This window comes from Oncorhynchus masou, chromosome 13 (genome assembly GCF_036934945.1).
Source record: "Oncorhynchus masou masou isolate Uvic2021 chromosome 13, UVic_Omas_1.1, whole genome shotgun sequence".
Classification (NCBI taxonomy): Eukaryota; Metazoa; Chordata; class Actinopteri; order Salmoniformes; family Salmonidae; genus Oncorhynchus; species Oncorhynchus masou.
The window spans coordinates 42,303,842-42,325,870 of record NC_088224.1 but is presented as its reverse complement, the minus strand read 5'-3'; positions in this window follow the sequence as shown (position 1 = coordinate 42,325,870).

The window sequence follows — 22,029 nt, the reverse complement described above, 5'->3', positions numbered from 1 at the left end:
TCCTGAAACATTACACCCCGCTTCCAAATGACTTTGCCCAAATCTAAGAGGAGCTTGATAAGAATTTCCTCCCTCCCCCTTCACTCCTTCTCTCTTAAAGTTTTTCTTTCCCTTGTCTTTCACGAGAGAGCAAGTTTTTACCCAGGGAGAATAAAGTTACAAGTGTGTGGCATTTTGCAGAGGGGAGAATGAAATCGGAGGCTCAGTGGGATGGATAAGGACAGGCTGGGAAAAAGGGAAGTTGGCAGTGATGACGGGTCAACAGCCCGCCTCAGAGTCTTAGCCACTGCACCAGGTGTCCACTTAATTCAAATGATACTATTATTCATAGAGACAGAGGCAGAGCATTTAAACACCCCCCAAAAATAATTTGCAACTGAATACAGATATAATCCTGGAAATATAAGTCTCCATTAAGGCTATCCCATTTAAGCAAACAAGGCTCCCTTTGTGCAACATGTTGTGGATATAAATCAAGAGGCTGAGAACAAAATGAGGAGAAAGAAAAACACTCTCTCTAAGATGAGAACTGAGAAAGTCACGTTCCCTTGATATCAGAATTAGAATATTGTGTATGTTTAGTTCTTAAAAATTGTATTATAGCATATAGCAACATTTAGAATGGAAATCTTTAGCATCCTATTATAGTCATTTTTGAATATGAATTATAATTTGTTTCTGTTCAGCTTGATTTAGTCATGGTCTTAGTATTTTTGCTTGTTTTTAAAAGGATTATTTGTTACTTTTGTATAGTTCTTAACCAGTGCGGTGCATTCGGAAAGTATTCAGACCCCTTGAGTGTTTCCACATTTTCTTACGTTACAGCCTCATTCTAAAATTGATTAAATATTTTTTTCCCTCATCAATCTACACACAATACCCTATAATGACAAACTGAAAAACAGGTTTTGAGAAAAATAAATACCTTATTATCATAAATATTCAGACCCTTTGCTATGAGACTCGAAATTGAGCTCTGGTGCATCCTGTTTCCATTGATCATCCTTAGATGTTTCTAAAACCTGATTGGAGTCCACCTGTGGTAAATTCAATTGATTAGACATGATTTGGAAAGGCACACACCTGTCTATTTAAGGTTCCACAGTTGATAGTGCATGTCAAAGCAAAAACCAAGCCATGAGGTCGAAGAAATTGTCCAGACAGCTCAGAGAAAGGATTGTGTTGAGGCACAGATCTGCGGAAGGGTACCAAAACAATTCTGGAGCATTGAAGGTCCCCAAGAATACAGTGACTTCCATCATTCTGAAATGAAAGAAGTTTGGAACCACCAAGAATCTTCCAAGAGCTGGCCGCCCGGCCAAACTGAGCAATCGCGGGTGAAGGGCCATGGTCAAGGAGGTGAACAAGAACCCGATGGTCACTCTGACAGAGCTCCAGAGTTCCTCAGTGGAGATGGGAGAACCTTCCAGAAGGACAACCATCTCTGCAGCACTCCACCAATCAGGCCTTTATGGTAGAGTGGCCAGACGGAAGCCACTCCTCAGTAAAAGGCACATGACAGCTGCGGAGTTTGCCAAATGCACCTAAAGGACTCTCAGACCATGAGAAACATTTTCTGGTCTAATGAAACCAAGATTGAACTCTTTGGCCTGAATGCCAAGCGTCATGTCTGGAGGAAACCTGGCACCATCCCTATGGTGAAGCATGGTGGTGGTAGCATCATGCTGTAGGGATATTTTTCAGTGGCTGGTAGACTAGTCAAGATCGAGGGAAAGATGAACAGAGAAAAGTAGAGAGAGATTCTTGATGAAAACCTGCTCCAGAGCGCTCAGGATCTCAGACTGGGGGCAAAGGTTCACCTTCGAAGAGGACGATGAGACTAAACACACAGTTAAGACAACGCAAGAGTGGCTTCGGGACAAGTCTCTGAATGTCCTTGAGTGGCCCAGCCAGAGCCCAGACTTGAATCCGATAGAACCCGATCTCTGGAGAGACCTGAAAATAGCTGTGCAGCAACTCTCCCCATCCAACCAGACAGAACTTGAGAGGATCTGCAGAGAAGAATGGGAGAAACTCCCCAAATACAGGTGTGCCAAGCTTGTAGTGTCAGACCCAAGACTCGAGGCTGTAATCGCTGCCAAAAGTGCTTCAACAAAGTACTGGGTAAATGGTTTGAATACTTATGTAAATGTAATATTTCAGTTTTTATATATATATATATATATATTCATTTGCAAACATTTTTAAAAACCAGTTTTTCACTTTGCTATTATGGGGTATTGTGTGTAGATTTATGAGGATAAAAAAAAATCAAGGGGTCTGAATACTTTCCAAATGCATTGTAGTTCTGAAAGTAGCTCATGAGCCAAAAGTGGTCCCCAAACATTGTGTACTGTACTATGTCACATATATGCAGATATGTGCAACACATCATTGCTCTGTCTCTGAAGCCCTAATGTGGCTGTATCATCTGCATCTTGCTAGTTGCATCTTGAAGTTCATTGGTTGAACTCGAATTGCTACTGTATGGGGATAGCCCACGTAGGGGAAAATGTAGGGAGAAGGGCTTCCAGAAAAACAGCTACATTCAAACTAGAGATTCCATGGCTAATTGAGGTAAGAGAGTAATTCTGCTCACAGATTATGCATGTACTGTATGAACTGACAAATCCAGGACAGAGCGGGAGTAAGTGAATTAACTGGTTAAGTATGTAGTATATAGATCAAATACGCCTAGATTTACAAGTATTGTATCTGATGTAAACATTTAAGCGCATATTAAGTATACAATGTAAACTCTGTTTATTACAGGTGTGACTGTTGCATTTATTCAATACAGTCCATTGCACACAAAAAAATATTGACTTCGATATCAACAAGTCTCCTTAATACAGCCTGGGCATCCATCAAAACAAGTATGAACATGTATAAATTAGGAATGAAATATGCTCCCTTAGCTGTCAATTTCTCTGTCTTTTGTGAATAGCTCTCCCCCCCCCCCCCAAAGTTGACGTTCCCATGACCTATCACAATACAGTGATGAAGTATTCAAGCAGTGATGTATGAAATTCACGCAAATAATACCTTTGTCCCTCCACACCGGCTAATTATTTGACAGATTGGAACCGTATTGTGTGTGGATATTGTGTAGGACCCATTGGTTTAAGGCCCTCACCCATCCCCCACCCAATAAAGAGGTCACTTGCAGAAAAATTCCTTTATAGGCTCCTTTTCTATTCTTTGTCAGAAGATTACATTTTTTCCCCACATTTGGAATGGCAAAATGAGGGAGAACTATGGGGCTTGGAGGAGGCTCTGTGTGCAGAAACAATGACAGAGGGGCCAGGACAGCAGTCAGCGACAGACTTAAAAAGACTTTCTCAAGCAGAAATATTTCATCTTTTTCAAGAAAATAAAGTGGGGAAAAAAGTACGTGGACAAAAAAAGAAGCCAATCACCCACAGGATGTCCTCCCTCCTTAAAATTATGAAAAAAAGACAATATGTACATATAAATATATTTGCATATGTAATTGCGATACCTTCCCACATTACAACATGCAACGAAAGTCAAATGTTTTATAGTTTCACCTAAAAAAAGACACAATGAGTACAAAAATGTATGTGTTGAGGGAAAAAAGTGGGAGGATAAACTTAAAAGTGCCTTCAGAAAGTATTCATACCCATTGACTTACTCCATTCTGTCTTATGGCCTGAATTCAAAATGGATTAAATATATTTTTTTAAATCTCACCTCTACACCCAATACCCCATGATGACAAAGTGAAAATACGTTTAGAATTTTTTGCAAATTTATTGAAAATGAATTACAGAAATATCTAATTTATGCCCCTGAGTCAATACTTTGTAGAATCCCCTTTAGTGGCCATTACAGCTTTGAGTTGTCTTGGGTGTCTGTATCATCTATGCACATCTGGATATGGGGATTTTCTCCCATTCTTCCTTACAGATTTTCTCAAGCTCTGCTAAGTTATATGTGGAGCTGTGGTGAACAGCAATCTTCAAGTCTTCCAACAGATTTTCAATAAGACTCAAATCTCCACCCCAGTCTAACATTGTTTGTGCTCTGAAGCAACTTCTCATCAAGGATTTGCCTGTATTTGGCTCCAGTCACTGTTCCCTCTATCCCAACATTTCCCAAACTCGATTCTCGGTACCCCAAGGTGTGCACATTTTGGTTTTTGCCCTAATACTACACAGCTGATTCAAATGATCAAAGTTTGATGATTAGTTGAGTATTTGAATCAGCTGTGTAGTACTAGGGCAAAAACCAAAACATGTACCCCTTGGGGTCCTGAAGACCAAGTTTGGGAAACGCTGCTCTATACCAGTCTCCCAGTCCCTGCTGCTGAAAATCATCCCCATAGCATGATGCTGCCACCACCATGCTTCACGGTGGAGATGAAGTTAGACAGGTAATGAGCTTGCCTGGTTTTCTCCAGACATAGCGCTTTGCATTCAGGCCAAAGAGTAAAATGTCTGCGTCATCAGACCACAGAATATGTTGCCTTATCCTCTGAAAATTCCAGGTGTGCTGTCATGTCTCTTTCTCAGGAGTGGCTTCCTTCTGGCTACTCTCCTATAAAGACTAGATTGGTGAAGTGCTGTATAGACTGTTGTCCTTCTGGCAGGTTCTCCCATCTCAGCCAATGAACTCTGTAGTTCTGTCAGAGTGGTCATTGGGTTCTTGGTCACCTCCCTAACCAAGCTCATTTCTGCCCAGTTGCTCAGTTTGGTCAGATGGCCAGATCTGAGAAGACTCTGGGCAGTGCTACATTGAGACCACTGTGCTCTTGAGAACTTTCAACAATCCAGATATATGTCTCATCATAATTCTATCTTGGAGATCTAGGGACAGTTCTTCGGATTTCCTGGTATAGTTTCTGTTCTGACATGCACTGTCAACTGTGGGACCTTATATAGACAGGTGTGGTCCTTCTAAATCGTGTCCAAACAATTGAATTGGCTACAGGTGGACTCCCATCAAGTTGTAGTGACATCTCAAGGAGGATCAATGGAAATTGGATGCACCTGAGCTCAATTTGGAGTGTCATAGCGAAGGGGTGTGATTACTTATGTAAATTAGATATTTCTGTGTTTCATTATCAATATATTTGCTAAAATGTCTAAAAACATGTTTTCACTTTGTCATTATAGGGTATTGTGTGTAGATGGATGAGAGAGAAAGAAATCTTGAATGAATCAGTACAGTTCCGCTTCTCTTCTGCTCTTTGAACGGTCCTCCCAATCTTGTCTTGCCCAACAGGGGGTATCAATGCCTGCTGATTTCCATTTGAACATCCCTAGTTGCACTTCTTAATCTGTAGTTTAAGACTATTCTGTTGAAAATGATTAACTAAACAGATGTTAAAACATTGTCACACATACAAAATCATCAAAGACAGATTAAATGTTTGATCATGTTTTGTAACTGGCATATACTGTAGGTGTGTATTAGCAGGATAATGATTTGGCTTTGCCTTATCAGTTGTTACATGTGATTGTGCTAATGCTAATGCCATGCAAAAACTAATAGCGTCACAAATTAAGTTTGCTGCTAATGACCTGTATCGTGGCATTCAGTGTTATTGGCCACAACTGCAATATCCTGGTCCTAAAATTACCTGGGGTTGTACTGTTGGCATCTGGCTACTAAGTACAAGTGACTGATTGAAAGCATCTGTGTGGCCCATCCCACACCAAGCCACACGGGGAGGCAGGGTAGCTTAGTGGTTAGAGCGTTGGACTAGTAACTGAAAGGTTACAAGTTCAAATCCCTGAGCTGACAAGGTACAAATCTGTCGTTCTGCCCCTGAACAAGGCAGTTAACCCACTGTTCCTAGGCTGCCATTGAAAATAAGAATTTATGACTTGCCTGGTTTAAAAATAAAATAAGGTTGAAAGAACACCTGGCATTGGCCCAAGGAAGAGGTGGCTAGAGTAATTGCACAAAATGGCCTCTAAAGAAGGTTAAAAAACTTGATATACGTACCTGATAGTGTGAATGTAATAGAAGTGAGAATCTCACCATCTAAAGCTACCATAACTTTCATTCACACTCCCTTCTCTATTTCCAAAACAATAATTTTTTACAAAGAGGAAGTTCATGTTGAATTGTAATATATACATTTATAATACATCTATAATACATAGCCACTTAAACAATACATTTACCTTTTTAGTTAACTGATGTCCGAGTTCGCCATTTGAATAGGGAGACCAGCAATGCTAACACACTGTGAATTATTATGAACATATTGTTCTTATGTTGGCGATGGCACTAAGTGCCTGGGAGTGTGTGAACATGTGTAAGTGCCTGCATACGTGTGTGTTGGGGCAAAGAGTGCATTATGCCCCGATCCAGGTCCTGACCTTTAATTTCAGCCTAATTAGTATCTCATGTCAACTGAGAGATGCTTAATCACCAACCATCATTCCTCAGCTGTTCTACTTGCCACACACACACACACACACACACCCACACCCACACACATATACACACACACCATGGAGTCAGGTGAGGACAGACAAGTTGAGTCAGGGAGGGTAAGGACAACAGCCTACTATGGGAGCAGTGGTATTCCTCGGGCCCTTTTGTGTATTGAAATGTATCTCTGGATGTTTTACTCTGGCTAATGGCTGTGTCAGCTCGTTCATCTGTGTCACACCACTGGCCAGGCAGGCTCTCGGCAGGGTGAGGGGGGTACGGAGGGAGGATCCACGGAAATGAGACCCATTCATTCATCCCCCTCATTGGCATATGGCATGGCATTGTCCTTGGCCTCTTAGCCAGAAGTGATGCAATTTGTTGGCATGTCCTGTCATTTCACAAACTAACCATCCCACTGAAAACCCCAGAAAGCAACAACACATGGAAGGGCAGACAACACAAAAATGTGAGATTTACAGAGAATTTGAGTTTCAAAGATGCTCTAAAATGTTTGACCGAAGAAAAAAAACGGGAAAATCTATGTGAATGGACATTATGACAATCCTCAGTTCAATTTTGATTTATACGACGGAATAAAATAAAATAATGGACACACACCCTCTTTCTGCTGATATGAATATTTTTCATATTTTCATTCATTGACTGTTTTTGTATTGGTTGTGCAGATAATCTTATTTGAGAGTTATTATTTGGGACATGTGCCTTTTTTTTGTTTTTGAAATAAAATAATGGACACACACCCTCTTTCTGCTGATATGAATATTTTTCATATTTTCATTCATTGACTGTTTTTGTATTGGTTGTGCAGATAATCTTATTTGAGAGTTATTATTTGGGACATGTGCCTTTTTTTGTTTTTGAAATAGCCATAACCTATCATATTAAATTAATCCACAACAAGAGTTTCAAGTTCACATGTACAAGTACAGTTCTGTTTTTTCAAGCTCTAAACACATGACAATAATGATGCATGTGCTGCTAATGTTTCCAGAATTTAGTCTTTATTTTCATCTGTTCCAGCCAAGGATGTTGAACCCCAAGCTGGCTGTTGTTTAATTAGCCCTCACAGGGGGAAACAAAATCTTCAAAGAACACAGATCTGCTTTGTGGAACGTTAAATCCAGTTCCAGCTCCTATTGTCTGGAGTTTTCTTATAGTTGACCTCACCTTCTGGTATGATCTCTTCCTGAAAGGAGTGGCTCACGATGACTGCGGGAACAAAGGGGCTCTCCCTCCAGGGAAGCCCTGAGCTGTCAGTGGGAGATGGTAGGCCACGTCACGTCACAGTGACATTAGCTCTGCTACCCTGCACCGGAGATATAGACACAACTTGTCACAAAGCACGGGTTCACTGTAGACACAATTTGTCACAAAGCACGGGTTCACTATAGACAGATGTATTTAAAATATACCTCGAATATGGGGGGAGGGGGGGATATTCAGAGGAGATAATGCCAGAGAGAAAGAGAGAACGAGAGCAAGAGAGAGAGAGTGGTGCTGCAGTGGAAAAGTGTAAAGATCTGCCCTCTGAGAAGCCTTCAATTACTCTTGTCTAGTGTCAGATGATTAGCTTGATTCTCAACTTCATATTCTATTCAAACACAGTCTAGCTCAGTTATATCCACCGTTGCACAAGTTGTTTGCCCAAGACATTAGTAGTCACTTCATCAGTGCTGAGAAATGGCAAGTGAACGTAACTATTGATAGAGACTTGTGCACGAGGAAGATCTCTGTCCAACTTTGTTTAAATCATTGTGTAGAATACAGAGTAAGTCATTTAACTTGATGTAAATATTATTGCTGCTCAGTCCTACCTTGAGAGCAGCCAATGCCATGCTGGAGGTCCAACAGCCACAATTAACAACATCCTTCCTGCTCCACTTCTGCTGTTAAACATCAGAGCTGCTACTGCCCCTGGTGGAGATGGGGGATAGCTGTTTTAGATCTACACTGCATGACCAAAAGTATGTGGACAACTGCTCGTAAAACATCTCAGTAATTGATGCGGGGACTTGCTTCCATTCAGCCACAGAAACATTAGTCAGGTCGGGCATTGATGTTTGGCGATTAGGCCTAGCTCGCAGTCGGCGTTCCAAGTCATCCCAAAGGTGTTCAATGGGGTTGAGGTCAGGGCTCTGTGGAGGCCAGTCAAGTTCTTCCACACTGATCTCAACAAACGATTTCTGTACGTACCTCGCTTTGTGCATGGGGGGATTGTCATGCTGAAACAGGAAAGGGCCTTCCCCATACAGTTGCCACAGTATCGTGGTTCCAAAAACTGTAATATAACATTTACATAAGTATTCATACCCTATACTCAGTACTTTGTTGAAGCACCTTTGGCAGCGATTACAGCATCACATCTTCTTGGGTCTGACACTACAAGCTTGGCACACCTGTATTTGGGGAGTTTCTACATTTCTTCTCTGCAGATCCACTCAAGCTCTGTCAGGTTTGACATTCAGAGACTTGTCCCGAAGCCACTCCTGCGTTGTCTTGGCTGTGTGCTTAGGGTCGTTGCCCTGTTGAAAGGTGAACTTTCGCCCCAGTCTGAGGTCCTGAGTGCTCTGGAGAAGGTTTTCATCAATGATCTCTCTGTACTTTGCTCAGTTCATCTTTCCCTTGATCCTGACTAGTCCCCCAGTACCTGCCGCTGAAAAACATCCCCACAGCATGATGCTGCCATCACCATGCTTCACCATAAGGATGGTGCTAGGTTTCCTCCAGATGTGACGCTTGGCATTCAGGCCAAAGAGTTCAATCTTGGTTTCATCAGACCAGAGAATCTTGTTTCTCATGGTCTGAGAGTCTTTTGGTGCCTTTTGGCAAACTCCAAGCGGGCTGTCATGTGCCTTTTTTTTTACTGAGGAGTGGCTTCCGTCTGGCCACTTTACCATAAAAGCCTGATTGGTGGAGTGCTGCAGAGATGGTTGTCCTTCTGGAAGGTTCTCCCATCTCCACTGAGGAACTAGACCTCTGTCACAGTGACCATCGGGTTCTTGGTCACCTCCCTGACCATGGCCCTTCGGCCCCGATTGCTCAGTTTGGCCAGGCGGCCAGCTCTAGGAAGAGTCTTGGTGGTTCCAAACTTCTTTCATTTCAGAATGATGGAGGTGACTGTGTTCTTGGGGACCTTCAATGCTCCAGAATTTTTTGGGTACACTTCCCCAGATCTTTTCCCTTGATACAATCCAGTCTCGAAGCTCTACGGACAATTCCTTCGACCTCATGGCTTGGTTTTGCTCTGACATGCACTACTGTGGGACCTTATATAGACAGGTGTGTGCCTTTCCAAATCATGTCCAATCAATTTATTTTAGCCAATCAAGTTGTAGAAACATCTCAAGGATGATCAAAGGAAACAGGATGCACCTGAGCTCAATTTTGAATCTCATAGCAAAGGGTCTGAGTACTTATGCAAATAAGGTATTTCTGGTATTTCTGTTAATAAATGTGCAAAAATAATTAAAAACATTCATATTTAATCCATATAAGAATAAGGCTGTAATGTAACAAAACCCCCCAAAAAGTCAAGGGGTCTGAATACTTTCCGAAACACATCCAAAACAACCAGCAAATGCATCCAAGAAGTTTATAGAGTCACAAGTTTGATGTAATCAGACCAAATTCTAAACATTTGATGAAAAGCTGTCATCAAGGCAAAGGGTGGCAACTTTGAAGAATCTCAAATATAAAACACTTTTTTGATTACTGCCTGATTCCATATGTGTTATTTCATAGTTTGATGTCTTCACTATTATTCTACAATGTAGAAAATTGCAAAAAAAATAAGAAAAACCCTGGAATGAGTAGGTGTGTCCAAACTTTTGACTGGTAATGTATGTCAATCTGTTATGGCTTCTAGGAGTAGTGGGTGGAGTAGTCAGGCGCAGAGAGCAGAGGTAGTTCAATCGTGATCTTTTAATCCAGAACAACAAGCAACGGTAATCACTAAGGCGCATCACCTTAACCAGCCCAAAACCAGGACCAAACAGTCCGGATAAAAAAGTCCACGAGTATACACACACACAAACAGAAAAACAAGCCCGCACAAAAGCAGGCAGGCATACCTGGTTTAAATAGCCCAAATCAAAACCCAAACAAGAAACAGGTGTAACAAATCAGACAAAACTAACTGAAACAGAAAATGGGATCGGTGGCAGCTAGTAGGCCGGCGACTACGACCGCCGAGCGCCACCCGAACAGGAAGAGGAACCACCTTCGGTGGGATTCGTGACAGTACCCCCCTCCTGACGAGCGGCTCCCGCAGCGCGCCGACACCGGCCTCAAGGGCGACCCGGAGGGCGAGACTCAGGGCGATCCGGATGGAGGCGATGGAAATCCCTTAGTAGTGATGGATCCAAAATGTCTCCCACCGGTATCCAGCACCTCTCCTCTGGACCGTACCCCTCCCAGTCCACGAGGTACTGCAGGCCCCTCACCCGGCGTCTCGAGTCCAGAACAGCTCGTACCGTGTACGTCGGAGACCCCTTGATGTCCAGAGGGGGCAGAGGGACCTCCGGCACCTCAACTTCTTGTAGGGGACCAGCTACCACCGGCCTGAAGAGAGACACATGAAACGAGGGGTTAATAAGATAGTAAGAGGGAAGTTGTAATCTATAACACACCTCGTTTATCCTCCTCAGGACTTTTATAGCCTAAATCAAAACCCAAACAAGAAATAGGTGTAACAAATCAGACAGAACTAACTGAAACAGAAAAGAGGATCGGTGGCAGCTAGTAGGCCGGCGACTACGACCGCCGAGCGTCGCCCGAACAGGAAGAGGAACCACCTTCGGCAGGATTTGTGACACAATCATTATTTGAATAATGGTAACCCATTGTATAAAGTTGATTATGCCCTCGAAGCCAGGGTTTGGAAGATATATTGACACGGTTTTCCGGTCCGAGACCAATATCCTCCAAACACCGGCTTCTCAGGCATAATCACTTAAATCATTTTGCCATCAAAATGTTTAAAATTGGATTTCCACCTGCAACTGGCTCTGATCTTAAAGTAATGAAACAGGCTCTTAGGGAAGTTCCCTAAGTGAGCTCTTCTCTGTTTGTCGGCGAACCCTCAACTTTCTGGCACGTAGCCCTGTGTGGCATTGACTACCTCAAAAGCAAAGTAGATATCTACGTTTATAAACACAGGGTTGCTACAGATATTGTTATTTGTGGTCGTAGACATTATTTTGAGTTAATTCTGATGGGGGAGAGTATTCCATTTATTTTACAGTGGGGTGGGATGTGCAGTTTTTGTGTTGTGTTGGACAAAATGTCTGATTTTCAAGGTAGGCCTATTCCAGTGCTTGAATTTCTGAGTTCCAAAATCAGGTTAAAGTAGGCTACTTCAAGCCTCTTGTATTGCTCACTATTGCAGGTGTAACATGAAAAAGAAAATGTATTTGTCATGTAATTAAATTACCAGATCATATTGTGAGTAGGCCCACTCATCTATGTAATTTGTCATTAAAACAGTATGTGCAGAATAATTAGAAGGAAGAACGTTGAGTATTGTGCGACAGTCTGTCCTACACAATTGCGCACAGTAGACTCAGTGTCCAATCTGAGGCACAAAAACACATGAAAACATGACCTCATTACCTTGATGTTCTCGCTGTTAAATTTAAGGAGACCCTGCTGTAAATCAAGCAGCCAGCAACAATGGATCAACCTCAATTCGCTAGGGATATTAGATTCAATGTGAATCCTGGCACAACTTTCTGCACTAGCATTATGAATGAGACAACAAAATAGTCTGGACATTCCTCGCGAACACCTTTTCTCCAGCACTAGGGCTGTTGTTGCATTGCATGCATCACAACAGCTGTTCGTCACTTGGCTGTCATTCGGAAATGTCCTTCCTGGATCAGATGATGTGTGAAAATATCATGCTGTAACTAATCAGCTGGACACCAAATGCACATCCAACAAGTATTATGCATAATTATTGAAGAACCACGTTAATGACAGTATCTATTTAGGTTTTAAAGGTGCACTATGCAGAAATCACTCTGCCATTTCCTGGTTGCTCAAATTTGAATAGCTTACTTAATTTCTGTTGATGTGACAAACAAGCAAGTATACTGTAAATATTTATTGTACCACCTAAACCGCTGTGCAAAAATATTTTCCATAGCCAAAAAGATGTATTTTCAGCAGTACAAAACTGAAAGTAAAAGATGTAAAACCGAAGCATCGAAATAGAACACACAGAATATATTTATTGCTTCTTAGACTTGCTTTAGAATGACAGATTAATAACACACATTTAGAAGTGAATTTGGTCAGGTAGCTCAAAAAGTTACATTTTGCAGCTTTAAGTGTCATGGTAAGGTGACTCTTTCGGTTCGAAGCATTCGATTTTGCAATTGCATGTACTATTTTGTATTTGTCTGCCTATAAAAACAGTTTTCACCCTGTAACATAAATGTTATGTAGTTACACTGCATTTCTGAAATCTCTATACAAAAAACTGTCCGACAGCTAGATCCAGAATTCTTACAGGGTTCAATGTCAATGTCTAATTTCACTGATTAATCCTTATTATATGACGACAAGACTGCCATAAATGCAAGGACAGAAAAGTTATGATTTTGGATGACTCCGTCAAGACACCAACTATGATAAAAGGCTAAACATTTTTATGACATGAAAACAACTGGCAGATCATTATCAGTGACTTATTGACAGCTGTAACAAGTTGTCAAGTGTAGGAAATGCTCATTGATATACATTAGTTTATAGAAACACCCTTTTGCAACTGCACAACAACTCTCCCTACTATTCAACCTAGATATACCAAAGCAGTTAGCCAAAAAAAAAACACTTATGTTTTCTCGACTGTCTTTTATTGGATGACTGTATGGACGCCGCACTGCCATTCTCATTGGATGAAAGGTGGGGGAGCCATTTCCAGCCTTCAAATCATCCTTCAGCAAAGTAGAAGTGACGGGCTTAAAGGGAGATGGGGAGCAGGGCTTTGCATGCCAAGGTGTTCATGTCACGAATACCACCGAAGATGGCTCACTTCCTGCTCGACCTGCTCGGCGGTCGTCGTCGCCGGTCTATAAGCTGCCACCGATCCCTTTATCCTTTTCATTTGTTTTTGTCTAATTGTTTTCACCTGTTCGTTGTTGGGGTTTTGGGATGGGTGTTATTTAAATTAGTTTTGCCCGCTGGTGTTTGTGCTGGCTTGTTGGTTTGTTACGTTTGGTGATGTATCGTGTTTGTTTTGGATTTTCGCTGTCCAGTGTTTGTAACTAGGTTTTGGGTTTGTTTAGCGCCAGTGTTTTATGACATTCACCCATGTTTTGGACCTGTTACGTTTTGAAGGACATTAAAGCGTTTTCCCCGTTTACTTCGCTCTCTGCATTTGACTCCTCACTCATCACTCACCCGACGTTACAGTTCATCATAAGCCCCTGGTGCTGTTCTACTGACACAAGTGCCACATTTTTCAGGATCAGGGCCTGTCGCCTGACTGAGAGGGTGGGCTGAGTTCCTAGCTCTCAGCAGCCCTCAGACATACCTCTCCAGCACAACCTGCCTGACTGACTGCAGAGACTGAGACATTAGTCTACTGGAGGGATTGTCTTTCTTACCCTGATGTATGGTTCTGGGGACACATTTCACAGTATTCTTGGCCCCTTGTTGACCCTAACATTACAAACTCAATGTTGCTGAGTCAATAAATCCCTGTGATTTTATTTGAGAGCTGAACAATCTCAAGTACACAGTTAAAAAACCTCTTCTGATAATGTTTCCCCTTACACAAATCATCTGAAGTTTTTGTCTGTTATATATTGATATTCAACCATTCTCTCTCCCCATGTTCCAAGTTTTCTTTGTGTGAAAATGAGAGAATACATTTGGCATGAACTCCATCCTGTTGATTATGTTGTTAATGTTATCACCACTGTAACCCAGAGTGTTTAAAACAGAACAAATGAATAAATAATCTCACAACTGCCACCTTTATTTAATTAAATCAGGGTCACACAGAATTAATCTTAATGGTTGTACCGTCGTCTCATATAAAACTGTGAAGGACCTCGGTGTTACTCTGGACCCTGATCTCTCTTTGGAAGAACATATCAAGACCATTTCAAGGACAGCTTTTTTCCATCTACGTAACATTCAAATCAAAATCAAATTTATTTATATAGCCCTTCATACATCAGCTGATATCTCAAAGTGCTGTACAGAAACCCAGCCTAAAACCCCAAACAGCAAGCAATGCAGGTGTAGAAGCACGGTGGTTAGGAAAAACTCCCTAGAAAGGCCAAAACCTAGGAAGAAACCTAGAGAGGAACCAGGCTATGTGGGGTGGCCAGTCCTCTTCTGGCTGTGCCGGGTAGAGATTATAACAGAACATGGCCAAGATGTTCAAATGTTCATAAATGACCAGCATGGTCGAATAATAATAAGGCAGAACAGTTGAAACTGGAGCAGCAGCATGGCCAGGTGGACTGGGGACAGCAAGGAGTCATCATGTCAGGTAGTCCTGGGGCATGGTCCTAGGGCTCAGGTCAGTTAAAACTGGAGCAGCAGCACGGCCAGGTGGACTGGGGACAGCAAGGAGTCATCATGTCAGGTAGTCCTGGTCATCATGTCAGGTAGTCCTGAGGATGACTTTCACTTTAGCAGTGATAAATTCATGAACTTCTTTGAGGAAAAAATTATGATTATTAGAAAGCAAATTACAGACTCCTCTTTAAATCTGCATATTCCTTCAAAGCTCAGTTGTCCTGAGTCTGCACAACTCTGCCTGGACCTAGGATCAAGAGAGACGCTCAAGTGTTTTAGTACTATATCTCTTGACACAATGATGAAAATAATCATGGCCTCTAAACCTTCAAGCTGCATACTGGACCCTATTCCAACTAAACTACTGAAAGAGCTGCTTCATGTGCTTGGCCCTCCTATGTTGAACATAATAACCAGCTCTCTATCCACCGGATGTGTACCAAACTCACTAAAAGTGGCAGTAATAAAGCCTCTCTTGAAAAAGCCAAACCTTGACCCAGAAAATATAAAAAAACTATCGGCCTATATCGAATCTTCCATTCCTCTCAAAAACTTAGAAAAGGCTGTTGCGCAGCAACTCACTGCCTTCCTGAAGACAAACAATGTATACGAAATGCTTCAGTCTGGTTTTAGACCCCATCATAGCACTGAGACTGCACTTGTGAAGGTGGTAAATGACATTTTAATGGCATCGGACCGAGGCTCTGCATCTGTCCTCGTGCTCCTAGACCTTAGTGCTGCTTTTGATACCATCGATCACCACATTCTTTTGGAGAGATTGGAAACCCAAATTGGTTTACACGGACAAGTTCTGGCCTGGTTTAGATCTTCTCTGTCGGAAAGATATCAGTTTGTCTCTGTGAATGGTTTGTCCTCTGACAAATCAACTGTAAATTTCGGTGTTCCTCAAGGTTCCGTTTTAGGACCACTATTGTTTTCACTATATATTTTATTTTGCTTGACACCTTGGGGATGTTATTCGAAAACATAATGTTAACTTTCACTGCTATGCAGATGACACACAGCTGTACATTTCAATGAAACATGGTGAAGCCCCAAAATTGCCCTTGCTAGAAGCATGTGTTTCAGACATAAGGAAGTAGATGGCTGCAAACTTTATACTTTTAAACTCGGACAAAACAGAGATGCTTGTTCTCGGTCCCAAGAAACAAAGAGATCTTCTGTTGAATCTGACAATTAATCTTAATGGTTGTACAGTCGTCTCAAATAAAATTGTGAAGAACCTCGGCGTTACTCTGGACCCTGATCTCTCTTTTGAAGAACATATCAAGGACAGCTTTTTTCCATCTACGTAACATTGCAAAAATCAGAAACTTTCTGTCCAAAAATGATGGAAAAAAATTAATCCATGCTTTTGTCACTTCTAGGTTAGACTACTGCAATGCTCTACTTTACCGCTACCCGGGTAAAGCACTAAATAAACTTCAGTTAGTGCCAAATACAGCTGCTAGAATCCTGACTAGAACCCAAAAATTTGATCATATTACTCCAGTGCTAGCCTCCCTACACTGGCTTCCTGTCAAGGCAAGGGCTGATTTCAAGGTTTTACTGCTAACCTACAAAGCATTACATGGGCTTGCTCCTACCCATCTCTCTGATTTGGTCCTGCCGTACATACCTACACGTACGCTACGGTCACAAGATGCAGGCCCCCTAATCGTCCCTAGAATTTCTAAGCAAACAGCTGGAGGCAGGGCTTTCTCCTATAAGAGCTCCATTTTAATGGAATGGTCTGCCTACCCATGTAAGAGTCGCAAACTCGGTCTCAACATTTAAGTCTTTAATGCTGCAGAAATGCACGAAGCCTCCAGTGGTGATCCATGGCACAAAGCCTCCAGTGATGATCCATGGCACAAAGCCTCCAGTGATGATCCATGGCACAAAGCCTCCAGTGATGATCCATGGCACAAAGCCTCCAGTGAGGAGTCATGGCACGTAGCCTCCAGTGAGGAGTCATGGCACGTAGCCTCCAGTGAGGAGTCATGGCACGTAGCCTCCAGTGAGGAGTCATGGCACGTAGCCTCCAGTGAGGAGTCATGGCACGTAGCCTCCAGTGAGGAGTCATGGCACGTAGCCTCCAGTGAGGAGTCATGGCACGTAGCCTCCAACGACGGTGTACAGTCCGGAGCCTCCAGCAACGGCCTCCAGTCCGGTGCCTCCAGCGAGGGTTCCCAGTCCAGGGCCCGCAACGAGGTTGCCAATTCCCGGGGCCGGCAACGAGGGTGCCAAGTCCGGGGCCCGCAACAAGGGTACCCAGTCTGGGGCCCGCAGCGAGGTTGCCCAGTCGGTGGCCTGAAGCGAGGGTGCCCTGTCCGGGTCCCGCAGCGAGGGTGCCCAGTCCGGGGCCCGCAACAAGGGTGCCCATACACTAAGTTGACTGTGCCTTTAAACAGCTTGGAAAATTCCAGAAAATCATGTGATGGCTTTAGAAGATTCTGATAGGCTAATTGACATAATTTGAGTCAATTGGAGGTGTACCTGTGGGTGTATTTCAAGGCCTACCTTCAAACTCAGTGCCTCTTTGCTTGACATCATGGGAAAATCTAAAGAAATCAGCTAATACCTCAGAAAAGGAATTGGAGACCTCCACAAGTCTGATTCATTGGGAGCAATTTCCAAATGCCTGATGGTACCACATTCATCTGTATAAACAAAAGTACGCAAGTATAAACACCATGGGACCACGCAGCCGTCATACAGCTCAGGAAGGAGATTCTGTATCCTAGAGATGAACGTACTTTGGTGTGAAAAGTGAAAATCAATCCCAGAACAACAGCAAGGACCTTGTGAAGATGCTGGAGGAAACAGATGCTGGAGGAAACAGGTACTTATATATTCAGGTATTTATATCCACAGCAAAACGAGTCCTATATCGACATAACCTGAAAGGCCACTCAGCAAGGAAGAAGCCACTGCTCCAAAACCACCATAAAAAAGCCAGACTACGGTTTGCAACTGAACTTGGGGACAAAGATTGTACTTTTTGGAGAAATGTCCTACGGTCTGATGAAACAAAAATAGAACTAGCCATAATGAACATCGTTATGTTTGGTGGAACACGTGGGAGGCTTGCAAGCCGAATAACACCATCCCAACCGTGAAGCACGAGGGTGGCAGCATCATGTTGTGGGGGTGCTTTGCTGCAGGAGGGACTGGTGCACTTCACAAAATAGATGGCTTCATGAGGCAGGAAAATTATGTGGATATATTGAAGCAACATCTCAAGACATCAGTCAGGAAGTTAAAGTGTGGTCGCAAATGGGTCTTCCAAATGGACAATGACCCCAAGCATATTTCCAAAAATGTGTCAAAATGGCTTAAGGACAACAAAGTCAAGGTAATGGAGTGCCATCACAAAGCCCCGACCTCAATCCTATAGAAAATTTGTGGGCAGAACTGAAAAGCATGTGCGAAAAAGGAGGCCTACAAACCTGACTCAGTTACAGCAGCTCTGTCAGGAGGAATGGGACAAATTTCACCCAACTTATTGTGGGAAGCTTGTGGAAGGCTACTGTAAACGTTTGACCCAAGTTAAACAATTTAAAGACAATGCTCCAAAATACTAATTGAGTGTATGCAAAGTTCTGACCCACTTGAAATGTGATGAAAGAAATAAAACCTGAAATTAATCATTCTCTCTGCCATTAATCTGATATTTCACATTCTTAAAATAAAGTGGTGATCCTTACTGACCTAAAACAGGGAATTTTTACTCTGATTAAATGTCAGGAATTGTGAGAAACTGAGTTGAAATCTATTTGGCTAAGGTGTATGTAAACTTCCGACTTCAACCGTATATTATTTATCAATTCAAGCTATGAATTAATCTGTAAATGCTTGAATCCTTAATTTGACTAATTAATGATATATACCCATTGATTTCTTGAAGAATAAAATGTATGCCTTATGAGCTTAGTTCAACTGTCGCACCCCATCAAAACTTTGTAAACACGGTAAATGTTAACAAGACTGCATATAGACTCAAGACATGGTTAGAACCATAATTTTGATAACATGGACGGTCAGACCTTGCATCCATAGGTCTGTCTATGAATGTGACAGGCCTATTTCTCACCAATTTACAAAAACAGTGGCAAGGTGAACACTTTGCTATTGTTTCAACTATGGATTCTTGCTTTAATGCCAAGGTGAAGTGGTATTTCTCCATTTCTACTTTAGAGTTAAGGTTAGTCATGTAAGCTAGCCACAACAATGATAGGTTTTAATAACTTATTACTGAACTGTTGTTACTGTAAATGGTTAACTGCTAACTGATACACTACATGACCAAAAGTATGTCGACAAGTATTCATCGAAAATTCCATTACAAAACCATAGGAATTATTAGTTGGTCCCCCCTTTGCTGTTTTAACAGCCTCCACTCTTCTGGGAAGGCTTTCCACTAGATGTTGGAACATTGCTGAGGGGACCATTCAGCCACAATAACATTAGTGAGGTCGGGCGCTGATGTTGGGCGATTAGACTAGGTTTTTCATCCCAAAAGTTTTTGATGGTGTTGAAGTCAGGGCTCTGTTCAGCCCAGTCATGTTCTTCCACACCAATCTCAGCAAACCAATTCTGATTGGATTTATTTTTGTGCACAGAGGCATTGTCATGCTGAAACAGGAAAGGGCTTTCCCCAAACTGTTGCCACAAAGTTGGAACCACATAATCATCTAGAATGTAATTGTATGCTGTAACGTTAAGATGTCCCTTCCCTGGAACTAAGGGGCCTTGCCCGAATCATAAAAAACAGCCCCAGGCCATTATTCCTACTCCACCAAACTTTACAGTTGGCACTATGCATTGGGGCAGGAATCGTTCTCCTGGCATCCGCCAACCCCAGATTTGTCCTTCGAACTGCCAGGTGGTGACGCGTGGTTCATCCCTCCAGAGAACGCCTTTCCACTGCTGCAGAGTCCAATGGCGGCAAGCTTTACACCGCTCCAGCCGATGCTTGGCATTGCACATGTTGGTCATAGGCTGTATGTTGCTGCTCGGCCATGGAAACCCATTTCATTAAGCTCCAGACGAACAGTTATTGTGCTGACATTTCTTCCAGAGGCAGTTTGGAACTCGGTAGTCAGTGTTGCAACCGAGGACAGCAGTTGGCGGTCCCGTTCTGTTAGCTTGTTTTTAAATGTTTTCTTTAACCAGGAAGGGCTCATTGAGATTAAAATCTATTTTTCAAGAGCGCCCTGGCCAAATAGGCAGCCCCAAGTCATTACAAAAAAAATAGACAGACATGTCACGGCTGATTTCCTCCTCTTCGTCTAAAGAGGAGGTGTAGCAGGGATCGGACCAAAATGCAGCGTAGTTCGTGTTCAACATGTTTAATAAAAGACGATAATGTGAACACTACACAAATACAAAATAACAAACGTGGCACAACCGAAACAGTCCTATCTGGTGCAGAGAACACAAAGACAGGAAACAATCACCCACAAAGTACCCACAGAATATGGCTGCCTAAATATGGTTCCCAATCAGAGACAACGATAGACAGCTGCCTCTAATTGAGAACCAATCTAGGCAACCATAGACATACAAAATACCTAGAAAGAGGACAGCCCCATAAACATACAAAACCCCTAGACAAGCCGAAGAAACATACCCTGTCACACCCTGACTTAACCAAAATAACAAGGAAAACAAAGAATACTAAGGTCAGGGTGTTACAACATCATGAAAAACTACAAGTAATCTAGTAAAAACCATTTAATTCACAAGAGTATAAAACAGCAAATTAAAAACATTGACAGGTCAGGGAATCAGCCTCAAAATCCTTCATCAGTGATTTAAAAACACCAATCGGGACAAGTTCTTCCAGTTTAAAAGTATTTTGTAAGGTGTTCCAAGACGATGGCGCAGAGTCCATAAAAGCCCTTTTACCAAGGATAAAGTCCAGTTAACGAAAAGAGTACCCACCACATTTCTGAACAATAAAAATGCACAGATAAAAAGGTAGTAAACCAAAAATGGCTTTGTAAATAAAAGTATACCAGTGACTGAGCCTACGAGTGATGAGAGAAAGCCAGCCAACCCTGGTATACAAAGTGCAGTGGTGCGTAAGGGTTTTGCAGTTTAAAATAAATCTCAAAGTGCCATAGTAAAGAGTGTCAATTGATCTCAAACACTGAGCGGAAGCATTCATATATAAAATATCCCCATAGTCTAGTAAAGGCATAAATTTAGCTGATACTAGCCTCCTTCTGGCTTCAAAAGAAAAACAGGCCTTATTCCTAAAATAAAATCCCATTTTCATCTTCAATTTTGTGGAAGTTGTGGAATATGCAATTTAAAAGAGGCCGTCATCAATTAAAATTCAAAGATATGAGGTTTCAACCTCAATCTCCTTGCCCTGACAGGTGAAAGGTTCAGAGGTCTATTTCTTGCATTAGAAAACACCATTAGTTTAGTTTTGTCAGTATTGAGGATAAGCTTCAATTGACACAAGGTATGTTGAACTGTATATACAGTATACTTGTGTGGACTACCACTTCACGGCTGAGCTGTTGTTGCTCCTCGACATTTCCACTTCACAATAACAGCATTTACAGTTGACCGGGGCAGATATAGCAGGGCAGAAATTTGATGAACTAACTTGTTGGAAAGGTGGCCTTCTATGACGGTGTGAAGTTGAATGTCACTGAGCTCTTCAGTTAAGGCCATTCCACTGCCAATATTTTCTATGGAGATTGCATGGCTGTGTGCTCTATTTTATACACCTGTCAGCAACGGGTATGGCTGATATAGTCAAATCCACTAATTTGAAGGCGTGTCCACATACTTTTGTATATATAGTGTATATCCCAGCTACCAAACATGTATGTAGTGCGTCCTTAATAGACCCACTAGAGTCGATTGACACGCTGCATCTCAATCCACCGCATCCGCTAAGGTCGGCCTTCAGCATCTGTGTTGGAATGTTGCAGAGCTACAGCGTGTTTGTCAGACCAGGAGACATCCCTAAAACTGGTCTTCTCACGAAAACTTCTTTATCGTCTGAATGGTTTGGTCTACAAACTAATATTACCCCCC